Below are 21,484 nucleotides of genomic sequence, written 5' to 3'. Positions count from 1 at the left end.
AAATACCCAAATTCAATTACAAAATTGATATGATTAAAATCTTTTTTTGTGTCTTACTCCTGGAAAAGTATTATCTTATCACCACAAAAAATCTTTACTTATTTTGTTCTTTAGGACTTAAGAACAATGCCAGAAGGGCCTTTTGCAGTGTAACATGAGTTCATTCAATACAAAGAGTTCTGAATTCAAGGAAATGCTCTGAAACACCACTAGCCCTGGGAACAGGGACGGAGGGGCTTCGAGTTTTGCTCATGTGCACAGCCAAGGCCATCAAGACATAGTGTCTCCTTGAGCGTCTTTCAGGAGATACCCTCTACTGCTAGGAATCACCACCCCTCCATGTCAGTTTCCTCCAACACTGATGTCTTTTGATGAATTTACTGTTTATTATAGTAACTGCAATAATAATTGACAGTTTATCATAAACTTTAGAAGATGACTGAATAGGGAAAGTTATGAACGATTTCTGCGAACTTTCAGAGGTGAGTCAAGATTCATGATTAGTATAGACCAAGATACGCTTCTTTAAGACCTCCCTTTGGCATCTCCCATCTAGGCCCTGTGTTCTACAGAATGCTTTAACCAGTGTTCTCCCTAGTAAACTGGGCTGCTGGGTATGTGGGTCACCCTCCCCCTAACCAAGAGAAGGGTCTAGAAAGAGAGCTGGCTCTTTGGGATGATTCTCTTCTACAGCTTCTGGGGCCTCAGGAGAGTGAAGGGCCCCTGAAGCGTCTGAGGCACCCCCTCCTGTGTCCCCCACCCTGACTTGGAGGAGGGTGGTGATTGAGACCCTCATCTTGGCCTGGGTGGAGACTGGCAGGCTTTGGAGTGAGGGTGTAACTCCTCTGAGCCTCAGGAGCTCAGAGGTGGTGAGAAGTCAGTAGTACCAGCCCTCAGGCCTGTTAATTCAATGAGCTGCTACCTGCAAACACTCAGCCCCAGGCCTGCCCTGCAGGGACCCGCCATGTACCAGGCCGGAAGCTGCGGTGGAAATGGTGTCTGTTCTGAGACTCGGAAGGGAATGTAGGGCATAGGTTCAGGGGCTGGGGCAGGTGGACCTTTGCTGCAAAATTGTTTAGCAAAATCTCCATGAAATGTAACAGTGGGCAGTTTCTCCCTTCTCAACTCCTGTGCAACTAACACAATGGTTCAGTTTGACTTGTCAAGGCCAATGCTGGACAAAAATCACCAACTCGAATCCCCCCTAGGTCTCTGTTGGTCTTCCATCCTCACCACAAAGCTCATTAACAATCCCCGTGGGATAAAGATAGAACCCAGATAATAAAATAAAGTCTTACCTTTTTTTTCCTTTGTCTTAGTTCAGCTTTATTTGCTCATGGGATGCTGCGTGGAGGCCTTGCCCCAGGCTCTTCCCTCCGGAGTTCCTGGTGCCAAAGGGAGGCTATGCCATCTCCACTCAAGACGGCGGCATTGGCATCTGCGGGCTGAGTGCAGCGGGGCTGCACACGGCACCTGGATCCAAGATGGCGTCAGTGAACTGAGTGAAAGGGCTCGTGCCAAATGCCGTGATTTGGGGCTGTGAACAGCACAGCTCTGTCTTTCCCTGGAGAACACCACCCCTCCCCCCTCTGACCTCTACAGCAGCCTCTCCCACAGTCTGTGTGGGGGAAAGCCTGTGCTCTAGCTAGAGAGCTCCCACCTGTTCATCCTTTAATCAAAGAAAAAGGCCTTCCTTTGCTTCTAAACCCAATTTTGGTCTCCTATTGCTGCCAATAGACAACGGGCAGGAGGACCTTTATTGGGGCCAGAGTGGAAAGGGCGGGTCACACTGTCTTCCTTTTGGAGCTGGTCTCACATTGGGTAATGGGAAGTTTATAAATGAAGCAGTAGGTTTGAAATTCCTTCTCTCTCTTCCCATGAGATCTCTTCATAATCTTTGTTCAAACACCCTAGTGGTGTCCCTGACAAACAAGCTAAATGTTTTTTAGGCGGTATCCTTTGTGCAGGACTGACTGCTTGTGGGAAACAAAGCTGGGATCTGTGGGGCACGGTGTCCCTGGAACCCCGGATTTCCTCACAGAAGCTGTGCAGCTCCCTACCTTTGATGGAAAAAGGTAGTCCTGCCTACCTGCCTACATTCTCAAGTGTCCTGCCTGAGAAGGCACTCCTCGGTGTCAGTGATGCACATCTCTTAGGTTGCTTTCTGATTTAATGTGGCCAGAGGAGGCCCGCTATGGCTGGGAAGACCCCCAAGACTGTATGAGGGTGACAGACCTCTCTCTGCTTTGTGTGTTGACTCACAGTGACCTGTATCTTTGATATCATTACTAAAGCTTGACACTGGGTGAGGTCTCTGAATCCATGGGCATCTGTGCTGAGAGTCTGAGCCTGTGTGCTGTCCTGTAGCAAGGTGAGCTCTGTGGACACATTAGTTGTTTTCTTTTTCTCAGTTGATTTCTTAGTTGATTTACAATGTTGTGTTAGTGCCAGGTGTAAATGGTTCATATATAGAGTCTTTTTCAGATTCTCTCCCATTATAGATTATTACGACACAATGATTCTTAAATCACTCTGGACACTACAAAGGAAGCACAGTGCTAGATATTTAAAACTTTTCCTCCTAATATTTGTTGAATAAATGGAAAATGAATGAACGAAAACCTAGTCTTCCTATACTCATAGGAAACACCTGAAGACATGAAAAGAAAGGAAACACTGAAGAATGACCTTTAACAGTGGATTTGCAGGGAGAGGGGGGAAACAAGAGGGTCAGGAAGGTTCTGGAACTCTTCAGACCTAGAATCCTGTTTGTCTTGTACGGATTTACTGGAGCAGTGCGGGGGGAGAGCGAGGAGGGGAGTTTGTATCTTTTAAAGGATATGCCAAAATGAAATTTTCTGGATTAAAGTTAAGGAATAATTTGCCTGATTATGCCTTAACCTCAGCCTGCAAAACATTTACTGATTGGCCTGAGTGCAAGTGAGATGGTTGGATGGCATCACCTACTCAGTGGTCATGAGTTTGAGTAAACTCTGGGAGTTGGTGATGGACAGGGAGGCCTGGCGTGCTGCAGTTCATGGGGTCTCAAAGAGTCGGACACGACTGAGCGACTGAACTGAAGAGTGCAAATAACTTTTAAAAGGATATTTTGTGGAAGAAAACAACTTATTACAGTGATAGAGAGATCTCTTAGAAGAAATTGTAGAACTTAAAAAAGCATGAGTCAGCCAAGGCCTACTGAACATATTTTGGAATTACAGATTCCTGACAGTGCATAATAAGCCAAATCATTGTACCAAGACTCCATCTTAACTTAGAATGGATTCTCCATTCTATACAGATCAAGATTGGCATCAATGAATGGGATATTGTCGGTCTTATTGGAATAGACTTGGGGAAAAATAAAACTGTCACATCTGTTCTTTTCTAAAGCCCTGTGTACTTTTTACCTGACAGAGGAGAAATGCATGATACTTTCTAGCTTTTAGGCTGCAAGAGAGAGATCCAGCACAGACCTCACTGAGGACTGGTTGAAGGTTTAAGATGTTATATTTGTACTTAACAAGGAAACAAAGCTAAGCTGATTAAGTTCTTTATAAATTAGACTTACACAAAGCAGTCAAAACCCTCCCCAAAAGAAAACATCACTGTAAGTTAAGTTCACGTCTCTTTTGTTCACCTTTGTATTTTAGCTCTATTGTCTGGCAGAGTACTTGATATATAATTAAGACTCAATAAATATTTGTTGAATTAATGTATGGAATGATCAGCCTAGTTACCTTTCCTCTATTGTCTTAAACTTAAAATATTTGTGATCATTAGAAACTTTCTACATCCAGTTAATCTCTCTGTCCTTGAGCCCTATTATGTGAGAGCAAAAATGAGAAGGCACATTTGTTTGCTGTTAGTGCTGTATTTGTGAAAATTTCCACAGGGCACACAGGATTCTTGGCTGTGTGGTGGGAGCTACAGGCTAGTGAACTTCAGAGAAAGATATTTAAGGCAAGCAATCTTATAATTATGTTAGCAAAGATTTGTAAATAGAAAAGAGCTACAGCCTGCCAAAGTATTTTTAAGAAGAGACATATTGACGATTTGTTCCACATTTAACAACTAATATAAACAAGAAAATTCCTGCCTTTTGTCATGAGTCAGACATTCTGTCCTCTAGAATAACAGCAACTTCTTTGGAAAACACATCTGGTTTCTGAGCCCAGCTCTGTCCATCAATAAAACAGATGGTTTTGAAAGAGAGACCAGAAGGCTGGACCATGGATTAAGCTCAGGCATTTTTCCAAGTAGAATTTCCTTCTTGGTAATTGAAAGCTTGAGATCTTCCTTGAATATTGAAACTCTATTTCATGAGTTTATAATGTGGCATGGAATTTTAAGTTTAGAAATAGTGAGGTGAAAACACAGAATTTGTTGTCTAAATTTAAGTCCTTAAGTTCACAATTTTGGCTGCTTAAATCTTATGAAAGCAGTGTGCAAGGAAAAATGTCATAAAAATGCACAAGTCAAAGATTATACTCTGACTTCCATCTTTAGGCAAATGGCTTACCTTTCCTGGTCTTAGTTGCCACATCTTCGAAGTTAAAGTTAGGCAGGTGATTCCCAAGTCTCCTATTAGTCTTAGAATTCTGACTCATACATACTCGACGGAATTCTGAAATGTAAACTCTTTCTGAAAGACTATACATATCCAATATATCAAAAACCCTAAAGATGATATTGATTCCACAATTCTGTTTTCATAAATACACCCTAAGGAAATAAATGGGCACATGTACAAATTTGTATGTAAAAGGCTATTGCAGAGTAATTTACAATAAAAATTGGGGGAAGCAATAAAAATATTCACCCAGAGATAATTCATATATAAAATGTATGATGGTATATGGTATAAGCTTGAAAAAATGTTTTCTACATCATTCTCAGCAACATTTCCTTCTTACAAAATGGCATGACCGAAAAAACAAAAAACAAAGTACTGTGGATGGCATTTGGGAAAGGACTTTCATGGTGAGCAGCCTATGAGTAAAGGTTTGGCTCTGGGCTTTTGGACATTCTCCACACTTGGGACTTTAGCAGAGGGGCCATTGGGGTAGAACCCTGCTCTAGTTGTGACATCTTGGGATTCTGTGTTGAGGCAGGAATACAGGGAAGGAGCTATGACCTCTCATGAGATTCACTTGCTAGACTGTCATTAATGCTTGGGAGTGGCCTGGGTAAAAGTGGAGGTTCAGGTCTCATGGTATCTAAAAAATTCAGCCTTCAGTCACAATTTCTGTCAATAACCAGCACCAAAGGATCCAGATGTGTCTTCTTAGGTGGGCAGAGCAAAGACAATGGTAGGATTCAGACAAGGGTTCAGGAAACAGGCCTCCCCATTGGAAGCAGGGATCGGGATGGGCGGGATGCAGGAAGGAGAAAGAAGTTGTCAGAGTAGGGGAGGAGCTCAGAGAGATGGGTCACTATATTATTTCCTGAGACTGGGACACATGGGGGAGAGAGGTGTGTGGACAACTGGCTTCAGAAATCAAGTCTAAAGGCACCTTCTCAGGTCAGGCAAGGGGGGAGGTTACTGAGGGACAACTCAAGCTCAACTCAGAACCTCATTAGCTGTGTCCTCAGTCCTAGTTGGCTTAATGGAGAGGGCATCTCCAGGCTTGGTCCCAATTAGAAGGTGTTACAGGTAGGAAAGCCTGGTGGGAGGGTGGGGTGATGAGAAGGTGTGATGCTGTGATCCTGTAATGTGGTCCCTGTGATCTTTGCTGCTGCTGTCATGATGCTCCAAGCTTGCTAAGTTCATAACAGTCAGTCTATTCAGAAGCCAATCTAAGGACACTAATGGAGCCAAGCAAGACCTGGTGAGATAATGAATTTGCTGGCTCATTTTCAACCACCACCATGTTTCTCAGTCCAATGAGGTTTCTCATTTCACAATTGTTCTTGGACCATCATGTAGCAGCAGTGTGCCTTTGGAGGCATCTACCAAATGGACTTCCTTCAGTAGTCCAGTGATTGCCTAATTCGACAGGCATCTATTGAATACCCTCCATGTGCCACGGACTGGACCATGAGAGAAATGAGTCTCATACTGCTCTTAAGGTGCACTCTCTATTCCATAAATGCCTGGGTGACTCTTTTCCTCTGTGTCCCACGTGTTCTGTGCAGAACCATCTCTTCATTCCACACTTGGCCTCATCTGCAGCTTCCCATGTTTACTGATACAGAGACCCAAGAGATTTCACTATGTGGCCCAGCACAATAATAAATGCTAGCAATGACACAGCACTTAAGACAGGCTGAGCCCTTTCCTAAGATTTCATGTTATTAAATCACAACATCCCAGTGAGGCAAAGTATTCTTATTATTCCTACCATTTGCTCAAGGTCACAGTTACTGAGTGGGAAGCTGGGATTTGAACCCAGACTGTCCAATTTCAGAGTATAAGCACTGAACAATTACTCCATCTTATCAGTGGGGGATAAAAGAAGTCTTGACCACTGAGGAATTTATAACCTGCTTGGGGATGACAAAGCTGAATTGCTGAGATTAACAGTGGTTGACAGAGCACTGAGTATGTGCTTAGACTGTAAAAGTTGTAGAAGCTGAAGAAAGTGAGTTCCGTAGCAGGGAAAGGCTTATTGGAGAGTATCTTGGAAAGCTAATAGGTTTGGGGAGATAAGATTGCAAGGTGGGGTGTTTGGTGGCATGGCAGTCAAGGGCAAGTGGGGACACTGCCCAGTGCCCTCTACAGGCCAATATCTGGTACCAAGCACTGGGTCCCGGAGGAGGGTGCAGGCAAATTAGGATGTGGTTTCTCTTTTTTTGCCCTCAAGGACAAAAATACTTCAGATGAACATCTTTTATTCATGCCGTCCTATTTCTGAAAAGCTAAAAGTAACCTAACAGGGTCTTATCAATTTTAGAAAAGAAAATCTTTTCTGCAGAATTTTCAAAAACTGGTTGGCTTATTTAAATTTTCAAATATTTGAGTTTAAAAAATAGAATTGCTATCCATATTATGTTCAATATATATTTTTACCTGTATGAAATTATTCCACAGTCAGGACTAAAGTAATTACTACCACTGGGGTTTCCTTATTAAAGACATATTTGAACTTGATCTCTACTTTAAACATTAATAAGAGACACTAAACAGTTGTGTAGGGAAGATAAAGTCTGTTGTGATGATACCAAAGCATTCAGTCAGTGTGATTTACTGAGGGAAAAACATACCAATGCTGGTGTTATCAAAGTCAAACAAAAGAAAAAGTAACATCTATAAAGTGATGCTGAAGCTGAAACACCAGTACTTTGGCCACCTGATGAGAACTGACTCATTGGAAAATACCCTGATGCTGGGAAAGACTGAAGGAAGGAGGAGAAGGAGATGGCAGAGGATGAGATGGTTGTATGGCATCACTGACTCAATGGGCATGAGTTTGAGCAAGCTCTGGGAGTTGGTGATGGGCAGGGAAGCCTGGCGTGTTGCAGTCTATGGGGTTACAAAGAGTCGAATACGACTGAGCGACTAAACTGAACGGATCAATTGTGTCCCACATGCCAGGATTTCTATTAATTTTTCATGCACTGTCTGCCTTCATAGTCAGAAAACCTGAGGAGAGTCATATCCCTATTGTACAGATGAGAAAAGTGAGGTTTCAGAAGGTTATTTCTCCAAATCACATGTGTGGTAGTGAGAGCACAGACTCAAACCCAGCTTTCTGCTTCATGGTCCCCACACTCTTAAAAACCACAGTGGGTTGAGTCTCAGATGCAGTCCAGCATGACCCTGATGACACCGTGGCTGCCTCCCCGGTCAGCACCCAGCCCTGGGGTTCCCTCTTGCTGTGTAGACACGAGTGTTTCTGGGCAGTGGGTGAAGCCTGTAGTGTGTGGATGAAATACCTGGCAGACTGGCTGTCATATTCAGAATTCTCCTTGCACTCTTTGCTGTCATCCCTGGACGTTTAACAGCTTTGTCAAGGTTACAGAGAGGAAACCCAAGGCTTTCTCTTCAGCCAGATCCCTGCCTTCTTCTCTGTTGGACTTTTCCACTGGATCTAAGGGAAGCTCATTTCAAGATGTGGCCAGTAGACAAACAGGTCTATCTGGAAGGACATCGCCAATTCCTCTAACTCTTCTAGTGACAGAGACAGGGTCCTCTAACTCTTCTAGTAACAGAGACAGGGCCTGTGTGTATTATATAAGAACTGGAAGTGTGGGAAGGAGCCTGGTTGGCTCAGTGCTGTGCCTGTAGCCCTGCAAGTCTGATCCCAGCCACAGGACTCTGCAAATTCAGAGCTCCTGGAAATTTTATTGTTTGATTTGGCCACATGTGTTTTGATACCTCAGAAAAAAAGAAGACAGCTTGGACATGAGAAACTGGAGAGATTTATGGTGAAAGGAAAGAGTGAGCTGAGATGTTCATTAGGCTTGAAAATGAAAGGCTTACCCAGATTAACTCAAGATGCTTTGGCAGTTCTTTTTAAAGGGAACTTCTCCTTATGACCAGACATTGCAGGGGGGAAAAGAATATACATTTAGTAAAAATACATATTTCAGGGAATTCCCTCGTGGACTAGTGGTTAAACTTGGAAATTCTGTGGCCTGGGTTCAATCCCTGGTTGGGGAACTATGATCCCACAAGCCTGGTGGTGGGGCCAAAAGAACTACATATACATATATATATATATATTTCAACGTACATACACTTCCATTCCTAGGGGTATTTTGAAACTCAGGGCTTTAATTGCCAGGCTGCCAGGCTTTAGACCCTGGTGACTCTTTTCTAATTACAACATACAAATTTAAATAGATCAATAATATAATAAATTTTACTTCCTAGTTACTCTTTGTATGTATCAATTTCTCCATCTGTCAAATGAAAACAGAAATAGTACCTACTTCATATTTTTTTAAGAGTTAAACTGAAAAAATAAATCCATGTGTACAAGTGCTTAGCACTGTGCCTTATTGATTAGCACATAGTAAAAAAAAAAACATAAATGAAGTCATCATTAGTGATATTATATTGTGACCGTTGTGTGCTTAGTCACTCAGTCGTGTCCAACTCTTTGTGACCCCATGGGACTGTAGCTTGCTAGGATCCTCTTTCATGGGGATTCTCCAGGCAAGAATAATGGAGTGGGTTGCCATGCCCTCCTCCAGGGATCGAACCTAGGTCTCCCACATTGCAGGCAGATTCTTTACCAACTGAGCCACCGGGGAAGCCCATATTGTGACCATTAAAAAGTAAATATGAGACATCTGGATCCCTCAGTAAATGAGATCCGACTCTAAACCCAGAGTGGCTGTACCCTCGTGTGTCCTTTATGTCCTTTAGGCTCTAGGCTTGGGAACCCTGTGGGTCTAGGCAGTGCCTGCTGTGATTCTTCTGGCAGCTAACAGCCCTTATCAGGGGCCCAGAGCATACAAGTTAGCTAAATTTTACACGACGAAGTCTAAGGCACTCTTCTTAGTATTCATACATCAATGTTCTCAGACTAGTTTTAAAATCTTTTGACTTTACTGTTTTTCTTTTTAAATAACTTTACTCACTGTTATAGAATGGATTGAAACAATCTGATCATAAAATCATCACTGCTAAACAACCTATATTTTTAAGCACTACAGGATCATCTATGAGGAATGAAACTGACCTCAGTTTGGGGGCTTACATCTGCTTTTCCCACACTGTGTCAACTTAATCGTGAAGAAACCCACAAAACCTCCCTTATCTCAGGGAAGTGGCCAAAGTTAATTGTAAAAGTTTATCTTCTTTTAACCATGGTCTAGGGGAGTAGTTTTACTACCTTATCATAGCTCTATTATGACAAGAAATGGAAAACTCACGCCTGCACATATTGCTTATGAATATGCGGCAGGTCTAGATGCATCTTTTATGAAGATGGAGTATTTGGCTTTGCGTTTGGTAGTGTGGAAAATAACACACCTGGGCCCGCACCCTAGGCAATGTCAAGGTTATTATTACAAGGGTTTCACTAACTCTGAGTAGTTTTCAGGCACCTGGATCCTCATAAATGGTTCAGGCCTCACTGATAGTATTTTATTTCTATGACTTTAAGGAGTTAGAGATAATATGAGCTAGCTGGGTTTGTAAAGCATATGGGAAATATATGCAAGTAAAGCCTTAGAAGGGGGCTTCCCTGGTGACTCAATGGTAAAGAACCTGCCTGCCAATGCAGGAGACTGGGTTTGATCCCTGGGTCTGGAAGATCCCCTGGAGAAGGAAATGGCAACTCATTCCAGTATTCTTGCCTGGGGAATCCCATGGACAGAGGAGCCTGGCGGGCTAAAGCCATGGGGTCACAAAGAGTCAGAAATGACTTAGCAACTAAGCAACAACAGGAACAATAGCCTTAGAAACCAAATTTATTAGTGCTTTCTTTCACTGTTGCTACTCCTGTAAGGGCCAGATCAGATCTTGAGAGCCTGCGATGGCTGCCATCTAGTCCAAGGTCTCCCTTGGAACACATCACTGGCTCACTCTCTGTTGGTCTCAAGTCACCTCTTGGCTTCTGTTGGAATAAATGTAACTCTTCTGTAGCACTTGATGTAGTAATTGATTAATCCCTATCAGTCTTTTGTATTTTTATAAGGAGCTCATGAAAGTGAAAGTCGCTCAATTGTGTCCAATTCTGCAACCCAATGGACCGTAGACTGCCAGGCTCTTCTGTTCATGGGATTCTGCAGGCAAGAATACTGGAGTGGGCTGCCATTCCCTTCTACAGAGAATCTTCCCTACCCAGGTATTGAACTTGGGTCTTCTGCATTGCAGGCAGACTCCATACCATCTGAGCCACCAGGGAAGCCCTAAGGAGCTCATAATTATATCTAACATTTATGCTCTCTAAGTATCTCTTTGAAATCTATCTGCTTTCAATCTTGCTCAGACTTCTCTAATGTTTGAAAGGAATTGGATAGGAAAAGATGACTTGGCTTTCAGTACAAAAGCCACCAGAGAACATTTGGAATGTTCTCTTGTGCACTGGTGTCTTCTGACACTCTCAGTAGGTAAACTCACATGGAAGAGAGCTATGTTTAATGGGACTGTCTGATTCTATTTATTTTTTGTTATCATCTTGCAGGGCTGTTTTTGGTATATAGTCATTTGAGTTGCCAGTCTCCAAAAAACTGGGTAATCCTATGCAGATAATTTCAAATTTGCCTAACACCTAAACAATGACATATTCTATGTGCCAACTTGGGTTTTGCTTTTGAGCACAACTAGAAAGCTAAGGAGAAATGCTTCTCTTCTAATCAGTAATTTAAATGTCTTCAAGTTTTATTTGGTTTTATTCTTTAACATTAATTTAAATGTATTTGGGTTTTATTTCATTTTATTGCTATTCATGCAACTTTTACTACTCTGCCAAAAGTATGAATTTTGCACATTTTAATTTAGGTCTTAATGTGTATATATGTTGTACAAGCCAAATAATAATTTTATGTGTGTTTTTGGCTGAAAACCAGGAAGCAAGCATTTGTCTCAGGATCCTAGATTGTTTTTTGGAGCCCCAAATAACTTCCCTTAAAACAATTGCCTAGAAGCTTTTGATCTTCTAATGTTATTGATAAGATATTTCATCACCATCCCAATATATTTTTACATACTTGTCATTCAACGGTCTCCAGGTTGGCGTGGAGATGCTGAAACTCCCTTCCCAGGACTTGCAAGGCTGTACGTTCTCTGGCCCTTGCTTCTGCTCAGAACTGCTGGTTGAGTGAGTGAACTCATGCATCTGCCACTGTAGAAATAGAGCATTTGTATTATAATCACAGACAAAAGCTAAACAGACGAAGTAACCACAGTGAGATATCACCTCATAGCCGTTAGGATGGCTGTTATCAAAGGAACAGAAACTCACAAGTGTTGGCGAGGAGGTGGAGAAGTTGGAACCTTTGTGTCCCGCTTGTGGGAATGCACATGGTGCAGCTGATGTGGAAAACGGTGTGGAGGCTCCTCCAAAAATTAAAAGTAGCGTCATCACATGATCCAGCGTCTATTCGGGATGTATGTTAAAAAGAGCAGAAAGCAGAGACTCAGACATTTGTATACCCATATTCAGAACAGCAGCATTCATACTAGGCAGGAGGTGAAAGCAACCCAAGTGTCCACCAACGGATGAACGGATAAACAAAATGTGGTCATTCCATACAAGGGAATATTATTCAGCCTATAAAAGGAAGGCAAAGCTGCCGCATGCTACTACATGGGTGAACCTGAAGGACAATATGTGAAGTGAATAAGCCAGTCACAAAAACACAAATGCAATTATGATTCTACTTACATGAGCTGCCTAGAATATCAAGTTTATAGAAATGGGAAAAGGTTGGTTGGTAGGAGTTGGGGGAGAGGTGAGTTGTAATAAAGTTTGTTTTCTAAGATGTTTAACTAAGATGTTTTCTAAGATGAAAAACTTTCTGGAGATATGTTGCACAGCAATGTAAATATCCACAGCACTACTGAACTGTACACTTAAAGATGGTTTAAATAGTTAAGCTTTATGCTATGTCCATTCTATCATAATATTTACATAAATAAATAATGCATATTCACATTGAATATGCACAAGATTACCTTATTTGTCCATTATGACCTAACAATTTTATGACTAATAAAGAACGGATATCATGAAGTGTGAAAGAACTCGCTGGGAAAGATTGAGGGCAGGAGGAGAAGGGGGCAAAAGAGGATAAGATGGTTGGATGACATCACTGATTCAATGGACATGAGTTTGAGCAAACTCTGAGAGAAAGTGAAGGACAGGGAAGCCTGGCTTGCTGCAGTCCATGGGGTTGCAGAGAATCAGACACGACTTAGCGACTCAACAACAACAACAAATCATAATAACAGAAGATAAAGTAGAAGATACATTCAGTCAGACAGTTCAGTCAGTTCAGTCGCTCAGTCGTGTCCGACTCTTAGCAACCCCATGAATTGCAGCACGCCAGGCCTCCCTGTCCATCACCAACTCTCGGAGTTTACCCAAACCCATGTCCATCGAGTCAGTGATGCCATCCAACAATCTCATCCTCTGTCGTCCCCTTCTCCTCATGCCCCCAATCCTACCCAGCATTAGGGTCTTTTCCAATGAGTCGACTCTTCGCATGAGGTGACCAAAGTATTGGAGTTTAAGCTTCAACATCAGTCCTTCCAATGAACACCCAGCATTGATCTCCTCTAGGATGGATTGATTGGATCTCCTTGCAGTCCAAGGGACTCTCAAGAGTCTTCTCCAACACCACAGTTCAAAAGCATCAATCCTGCGGCACTCAGCCTTCTTCACCGTCCAACTCTCACATCCATACATGACCACTGGAAAAACCGTAGCCTTGACTAGACAGACCTTTGTTGGCAAAGTAATGTCTCTGCTTTTAAATATGCTATCTGGGTTGGCCATAACCTTCCTTCCAAGGAGTAAGCGTCTTTTAATTTCATGGCTGCAATCACCATCAGCAGTGATTTTGGAGCCCCAAAAAATAAAGTCTGACTCTGTTTCCACTGTTTCCCCATCTATTTCCCATGAAGTGATGGGACCGGATGCCATGATCTTAGTTTTCTGAACGTTGAGCTTTAAGCCAACTTTTTCACTCTCCTCTTTCACTTTCATCAAGAGGCTCTTTAGTTCTTCTTCACTTTCTGCCATAAGGGTGGTGTCATCTGCATATCTGAGGTTATTGATATTTATTAGAGACTCCAAAGGAACATTTCATGCAGAGATAGGCTCGATAAAGGACAGAAATAGTATGGGCCTAACAGAAGCAGAAGATATTAAGAAGAGGTGGCAAGAAAACACAGAACAACTGTACAAAAAAGATCTTCATGACCCAGATAATCACGATGGTGTGATCACTCACCTAGAGCCAGACATCCTGGAATGTGAAGTCAAGTGGGCCTTAGAAAGCATCACTGGGGTGTTGGTGACTGAGTGTGATGGGTGGGGAAAGCGTGGCCCTTTTAGCTGGCTGTGGGGCACAGGTGGTCAGCGCCCTCATTCCAGACTTTCTCACCCTGTGGCTGAGGTTTGGTCTGGCCTGCACTGTGGTTCTACTTCTTTCTCTGCTTGAGTCTACTTTCACTTCCTTCCTTTCACAGGTACAGATTCCTAATAAAAAAATTTGCACCCAAATTCCATCTCAGCTTCTGATTTCAGAGAATAGAACTTGCAACACATATCAAGATACTATTAAGAATGGGGGTGGAGGAGGGATGAAGTAGGGGTTTAGGGTCAGCAGATGTAAGCTATTACGTATATTTAGGATGGATAAAAAAGGGCCTATTGCATTGCACAGGGAATTAAATTCAATATCCTGTGATAGACCATAATGGAAAAGAATATAGAAAGAATATATATATATATGTATGTATAATGCAATCACTTTGCTGTATAGCAAAGTTAATACATTTTTATTACGTTTAATACATTTGATTAACACTGTGAATGAATTATGCTAAAATTAAAAAAAATTTTAAGTATAATTGATTCACAATTAAATTGATTCACAAAATTAAAAAGATACTATTAAGGTTAATGTAAACTGATTCTTTAATTTATAAACATGAGCGAACAAGTTTTTAAGTTACTTAGTGAAATGATGAAGACCATTACATTTGAAGAATAAAACAAGTGGGAGTTCTGAACAGGAAAATTAAGGTCTTTTCCGATTAAGAAATACACACATACACAGCATATACACACACAAAAGAACCGAACTAACATTAAAAATAATGTCACAAAATGAATAGGAACCTTTGTTCTGTGAAAGCTGCAGTGTTTGTACTTCAGGTAAACATTTTTATACAAAGCAAGTATGATCAGACATTAATATTTGTATGTTCTCCCACACTGTAAATGTTAGACATGATCAATGGGTTTGAAAGAAGAGCTACCCATATATATCCTAAGATGACTGGAGAAGGAAATGACAACTCATTCCAGTATTCTTGCCTGGGAAATCCCATGGACAGAGGAGCCTGGTGGGCTACAGTCCATGGGGTCACAGAGTCATACACGACTTAGTGATTAAACAACAATCCTAAAACGATAAGTAGCTTAATCCACCATCAGGCTAGTTCATAGTTACAAGGCTGCTGCTGCTGCTAAGTTGCTTCAGTCGTGTCCGACTCTGTGCGACCCCATAGACGGCAGCCCACCAGGCTCCGCCGTCCCTGGGATTCTCCAGGCAAGAACACTACTGTGGGTTGCCATTTCCTTCTCCAATGCATGAAAGTAAAAAGGGAAAGTGAAATCGCTCAGTCGTGTCCGACTCATGAGGAAGATAAAATGTGCGGGAAAGGCCAAGGTGGGAGCTACCAGGCAACTGAATAGTTACCTTTAAATATAGTTATTCCCTTTGGAGTAATTAGAGCCGTATTTCTGATTCTTCTCTCTGCCTCTATGATAGCTTGTGGAATTACAGAATTTCTCTGAGAAATCTCACACATCTGAGAAATTTTTCCAAACATTACAGTCTCTGCAGATGTGTTTTGTGCTCAAATATAATTTAATTTCTACTTCCCTTTGACTTTATTTATGTGGATCTTATAGGACCTTCCACGTATAGAACATTCTTAAACATTTAAAACCTTCAAAATCAGAAGTCAGTGGTTTGTGATCATGGAAGGAAGGAGAGATGTAACAACCGAATTAATTCTACTTTCATCTGGCTATTGAATGAGCTAAAAACTCAGCCTTCCAGGTTTTTCTAAACTGTGATAATGAGAGCTGATATTTACTCATACAATGTGTCATGTGTACTTTATTAGGATTATCTCAGTATTTCTTCAAAACAATCTGCAAAGAAGGAATTATTATAAACTCATTTTACAATAAGGAAATACACAGCTTAGAGGATTTAAACAACTTGCCTAAAGTTATAGGGGATGGAAGTGAAAGAAACAGGAGGGAAACTAAGTGGCTGGCTGGAATATATATGTGAATGTAACCAGCCAGTTCATCAATTTTCTGTTTAATTTATGGTTTACATTGTATGAATTGGTATTTCAAGTAAATGTTCTGAATTGTGGAATTGTATTACTTTGGACTGATAGACTTTAGTTAAAAAAAACTACAAGACACTTAAATTTTAAGATTTTTTTCCACTAAAAATGTTGTGGCCTTATTTAAGGAAGGAAATATCCAAAGCAGTGAATAAATTGTTTTTTGGACGACTAACCTAAAGGAGAGAGGGGTGAGGCATCCAATGACCCATCTAATCATCTAATCTCATTTACCAGGGAGATGATGGTTTTAATTTCCTGAACTTTGAAGTTTACCCAGCTCATTGCCAGAAACGTCATTGTGGGGCACAGAAATGGCAAATACATGCCATCTGTCCTGCTTGTCCTCCCTGCCACACTCGTGGCAGACAGTACTAATAGATCACAGCACCCATGGAGCCCAGAGGTGGTCAGGAATCTGTTTAAGCTGAGTCCATAGGAACCACATGACTGGAAAGACTTTTAGTGAGAACAAAACTGTTTTTGGTCCTCTAGCACTTTGGGGGAGTGGAAAAAGGGGGTTCAAGGTGCAGCTCTGGTCTATGGGGCATTTAAAATGAGTGATTTTTTTTTTCCAAATACCTTGAACAGTCTCAGCTTCCTCTTAAATTTTCTAACCAGGGTTGTGGCATTTAAGGCAGAGAGGTTTTAGGGCAAAAGCTACTCTTTCCACTTCCTTGATTCCTTGTTAGGCAACTGGACAGTTAAATAATATTAACACAATCTCACTTAGACTGATAAGAGCTTAATATATTGATCTTCTGACTAATACATTTGCAACTTTAAAGGAATCTTTTATCTGCTATTCGGATTTCATAAACATTTATGTGCCAGACATATTAGGTGATTTCACAATTGCTGGCTCTTGGAAACACAATTGCAGTTTTTGTTCCTTTGTGGAACTCTGCATGCTAACAGGGACAGTTATTTTGAAACAAACTTTTTGGCAAACCTCAGATAACAGCTTACCCAAGGTCCCTGAGCTTGTGGGTAGGCATGGGCTGTGGCTCAGGACTAAATAGAAATAAATGTTCTCAGCAGGGAGCAGTCATTACCAATTTAATGAACCAGAGTTCTGTTTATAGCTCTGTGAAGGATTATAATGTGTAAATTTAAATAAACCACCATGGCTTTGATTTTAAGTGTTAATATGTAAACTATTAGTCTCTTCCTAAGTTTGAAAGTAAAATGTATGAAATTTGAACGTGTCTATCAAGTTTACTGACAGGTGGCAATACCCAATGAGAGACACCAATAGAAATGCAAACAGGGTTCCAAACAATGACATTGCAGGATCTGAGGTCCGCGTGGGTTAGTTATGTTCTATCTGCTATAGGGTTGAAAGAAGTGAAAGTGTTAGTTGCTCAGTCATGTCCGACTCTTTATGACCTCATGGACTATACCTCTGTCCATGAGATTTCCCAGGCAAGTACTGGAGGGGGTTGCCATTCCCTTCTCCAGGTGATCCTCCTGACCCAGGGATTGAACCCGGTTTCCTGCATTGCTGGCAGATTCTTTACTGTCTGAGTCACATGGGATTATAGGGTTCATGGCTATCATTAGTAAGTTACATTTAAACACACATTTATATACACTTGTATATGACACATCTTTTAAGTTGTAAACCAAAGCAATGAAAACATCCTTTGAGATCAACTTCATGGTCTGTTCTCAGAGCTCCTTTTTTTTTTTTTTTTAATAAATTTATTTATTTTAGTTGGGGGCTAATTACTTTACAATATTGTAATAGTTTTTGCCATACATTGACATGAATCAGCCATGGGTTTACATGTGTTTCCCTTCCTGGACCCCCCACCCACCTCCCTCCCCATCCCATCTCTCTGGGTCATACCATTGCCCCTTTTGTAGGACTCTTCATCAATTCCTTTTATTTGCAACATTTTCTATTGACTGTAGACTTCTGCATGTGGGGACATACTGGCCCTGTTCACTGCTGTCTTTTCAGAGCCTAGTTCCATGCCTGGTCCACACCTGGTGCTCATGAAACGTTTGCTGGATAAGTGAATGAATGACTTTGAGAAGTATAACTACTGAACAAAGGATCTTGTATCAGGACTTCTTTTCCTGTGCTTAATGAGTTTTTCCTGAACAGCTAGTTTAATTTAATTTTTTTAATTAGTAAATTCAATTGTCTGATCTCCAGGTGAGTTCTGCTTGGGATGAACTGAGCCAACTGTCTTGAAATTGGGATCCAAGTACTTTCTGAGGATGGAAAAGATTTTCCAGATGGTCCACAGACAAAAACACTTTAAGGGAGTCAACATGCAGATCTTTGACTTCCACATATGCTCTTTCTCTTAAAATTAGTTTTCCTGAGAACACACATATAAATCACATCCATGGTTATGATCATGTTTCTTCCACTTTTATCGTAAAAAGGCATGTTTCCAATGCAGTGTGAATTCTACCTGGAGTGGGAGAAGCTCAGGTGACCATAAAATCTACCATCCAAACCTCAGGGGCATTCCTGAGCAAGAAACATAGGCTCTACACATCATTAATGTGGGCTAACTAACACTGACAAAGATGTTTTAAAGATAACGCTATTACAGTTCCCTTCCCCCCTTCTGAGAATACTTGGCTAAAATGTGCCTCTTAGTGAAAGAGTAGCAGGTAAATTAATAATCACTTGTTGTATATCAGTAAAAAATTTTAAGATATTCTTCCCAGATATTGGTCAAGCAAACAAATATAATGAGGGAGCTAATGGTTTCCAAAATGTTGTTAGAAAAAAACGAGGATGTAATTGAGTTGTCAGAGGATAGATCAAAAGAGATTTACAAACACGTTTGCAGCAGCATTATTCATAATAACCCAGAGTTATTAACCCTAAGCTCCACCAACAGTAAGATAAATTGTGGCAGTGGTCCAAGGAAATGCTACGTAGCAGTGAAGAAAACCAAACTATCACTACACACAACACACATGCCCGTTGGGCTGCAACCGCAGACCTGCAAGCTTTGTGGTTGTTCAGCTTCAAGACTGAAGAAAGAGCCTGGAGAGAGCAACGCAGACAGGAATGGCTTGTTGAACAGGGGATCTTACATGGAGTCCTGGAGCGACACCCTCTCATTTACAGCAGATGGCTAGCAGATTGGATGTGGAGCAGTCTTCTCTACTCGGGGAGAAGGAGGCTACCATTTACAGGAGGAACTGAAGTCAGAAAGACTCAGTTACTAGGGACTAAATAAGCCCTATAATTAAGAGGATTTGGATAGTCATGTGGGTGAAGCCGGGAATCTACAGAGACGGAGACGATGGTCATCCGGAGAGGTCTGACCGCACAAGGACTTTCACAATTGCAGAGGACTTCCACAATTACATACTCGAGGATTCCATTTTGACGAAGTTTATCAACAGATAAAACTGATTTATGGCATTAGAGACTAAAATAACGCTACCTTAAAATAGACAGCTAATGGGAAATTTGGCCTTTTATACAGTTCATGAGGTTCTCACAGCAAGTATACTGGGGTGATTTGCCATTCCCTCCTCCAGTGGATGCAATGAACATCAGTTCAGCTCACTTCAGTTGCTAAGTCGTGTCCGACTCTTTGCAACCCCATGAATTGCAGCACACCAGGCCTCCCTGTCCATCACCAACTCCCTGAGTCCACCCAAACCCATGTCCACCGAGTCAATGATGCCATCCAGCCATCTCATTCTCTGTCGTCCCCTTCTCCTGCCCTCAATCTTTCCCAGCATCAAGGTCTTTTCCAATGAGTCAGCTCTTCACATCAGGTGGCCAAAGTATTGGAGTTTCAGCTTCAACATCAGTCCTTCCAATGAACACCCAGGACTGATCTCCTTTAGGATGGACTGGTTGGATCTCCTTGCAGTCCAAGGGACTCTCAAGAGTCTTCTCCAACACCACAGTTCAAAAGCATCAATTCTTCGGCGCTCAGCTTTCCAACTCTCACATCCATACATGATCACTGGAAAAACCATAGCCTTGACTAGATGAACATTTGTTGACAAAGTAATGTCTCTGCTTTTTAATATGCTATCTAGGTTGGTCATAACTTTCCTTCCAAGGAGGAAGCATCTTTTAATTTCATGGCTGCAGTCACCATCTGCAGTGATTTTGCAGCCCAGAAAAATAAAGTCTGACACTGTTTCCACTGTTTCCCCATCTATCTGCCATGAAGTGATGGAACCAGATGTCATGATCTTAGTTTTCTGAACATTGAGCTTTAAGCCAACTTTTTCACTCTCCTCTTTGACTTTCATCAAGAGACTCTTTAGTTCTTCTTTGCTTTCTGCCATAAGGTGGTGTCATCTGCATATCTGAGGTGATTGATACTTCTCCCGGCAATCTTGATTCCAGCATGCGCTTCCTCCAGCCCAGCGTTTCTCATGATGTACTCTGCATATAATTTAAATAAGCAGGGTGACAATATACAGCCTGACGTACTCTTTTTCCTATTTGGAACCAGTCTGTAGTTCCATGTCCAGTTCTAACTGTTGCTTCCTGACATGCATACAGGTTTCTCAAGAGGCAGGTCAGGTGGTCTGGTATTCCTGTCTCTTTCAGGGTTTTCCACAGTTTATTATGATCCACACAGTCAAAGGCTTTGTCAATAAAGCAGAAATAAATGTTTTTCTGGTACTCTCTTACTTTTTTGATGATCCATCGGATGTTGGCAATTTAATCTCTGGTTCCTCTGCCTTTTCTAAAACCAGCTTGAACACTTGGAAGTTCATGGTTAACGTATTGCTGAGGCCTGGCTTGGAGAATTTTGAGCATTATTTTACTAGTGTGTGAGATGAGTGCAATTGTACGGTAGTTTGAGCATTCTTTGGCATTGCCTTTCTTTGGGATTGGAATGAAAACTGACCTTTTCCAGTCCTGTGGCCACTGCTGAGTTTTCCAGATTTGCTGGCATATTGAGGCAGCACTTTCACAGCGTCATTTTTCAGGATTTGAAATAGCTCAACTGGAATTCTATCACCTCCACTAGCTTTGCTCATAGTGATGCTTCCTAAGGCCCACTTCATTTCACATTCCAGGATGTCTGGCTCTAGGTGAGTGATCACACCATCGTGATTGTCTGGGTCATGAAGAACTTTTTTGTACAATTCTTCTGTGTATTGTTGCCACCTCTTTTTAATATCTTCTGCTTCTGTTAGGTCCCTACGATTTCTGTCCTTTATTGAGCCCATCTTTGCATGAAATGTTCCCTTGGTATCTCTAATTTGCTTGAAAAGATCTCTAGTCTTTCCCATTCTATTGTTTTCCTCTATTTCTTTGTATTGATCACTGAGGAAGGCTTTCTTTTTTTTTTTTTTTATAAATTTATTTATTTTAGTTGGGGGCTAATTACTTTACAATATTGTAATAGTTTTTGCCATACATTGACATGAATCAGCCATGGGTTTACATGTGTTCCCCTTCCTGGACCCCCCACCCACCTCCCTCCCCATCCCATCCCTCTGGGTCATCCCATTGCCCCGGCCCTGAGCCCT

The 21,484-nt window shown here is 41.5% G+C and overlaps 1 long non-coding RNA gene across 2 annotated transcripts in view; it reads right to left on the bottom strand.

Annotated features, from left to right (window-relative positions):
- Positions 1-21,484, bottom strand: part of LOC145511325 (uncharacterized) — a 106,540-nt gene that overhangs the window by 60,672 nt on the left and 24,384 nt on the right. The window contains exons 8-10 of one of the 2 annotated variants that reach the window (XR_014057799.1): positions 11,862-11,996; positions 11,608-11,741; positions 1,300-1,473 (exon numbers count right to left, since the gene is read on the bottom strand). This is a non-coding gene — a long non-coding RNA (uncharacterized LOC145511325). Of the gene's footprint in view, positions 1-1,299; positions 1,474-11,607; positions 11,742-11,861; positions 11,997-21,484 lie in introns of those variants that run through there. The other variant, XR_014057800.1, reaches the window with a different exon arrangement.

Source organism: Giraffa tippelskirchi, chromosome 6 (assembly GCF_054371585.1).
Source record: "Giraffa tippelskirchi isolate mGirTip1 chromosome 6, T2T-mGirTip1v1.2.pri, whole genome shotgun sequence".
NCBI lineage: Eukaryota > Metazoa > Chordata > Mammalia > Artiodactyla > Giraffidae > Giraffa > Giraffa tippelskirchi.
This window is presented reverse-complemented; position numbering and strand designations above follow the sequence as displayed.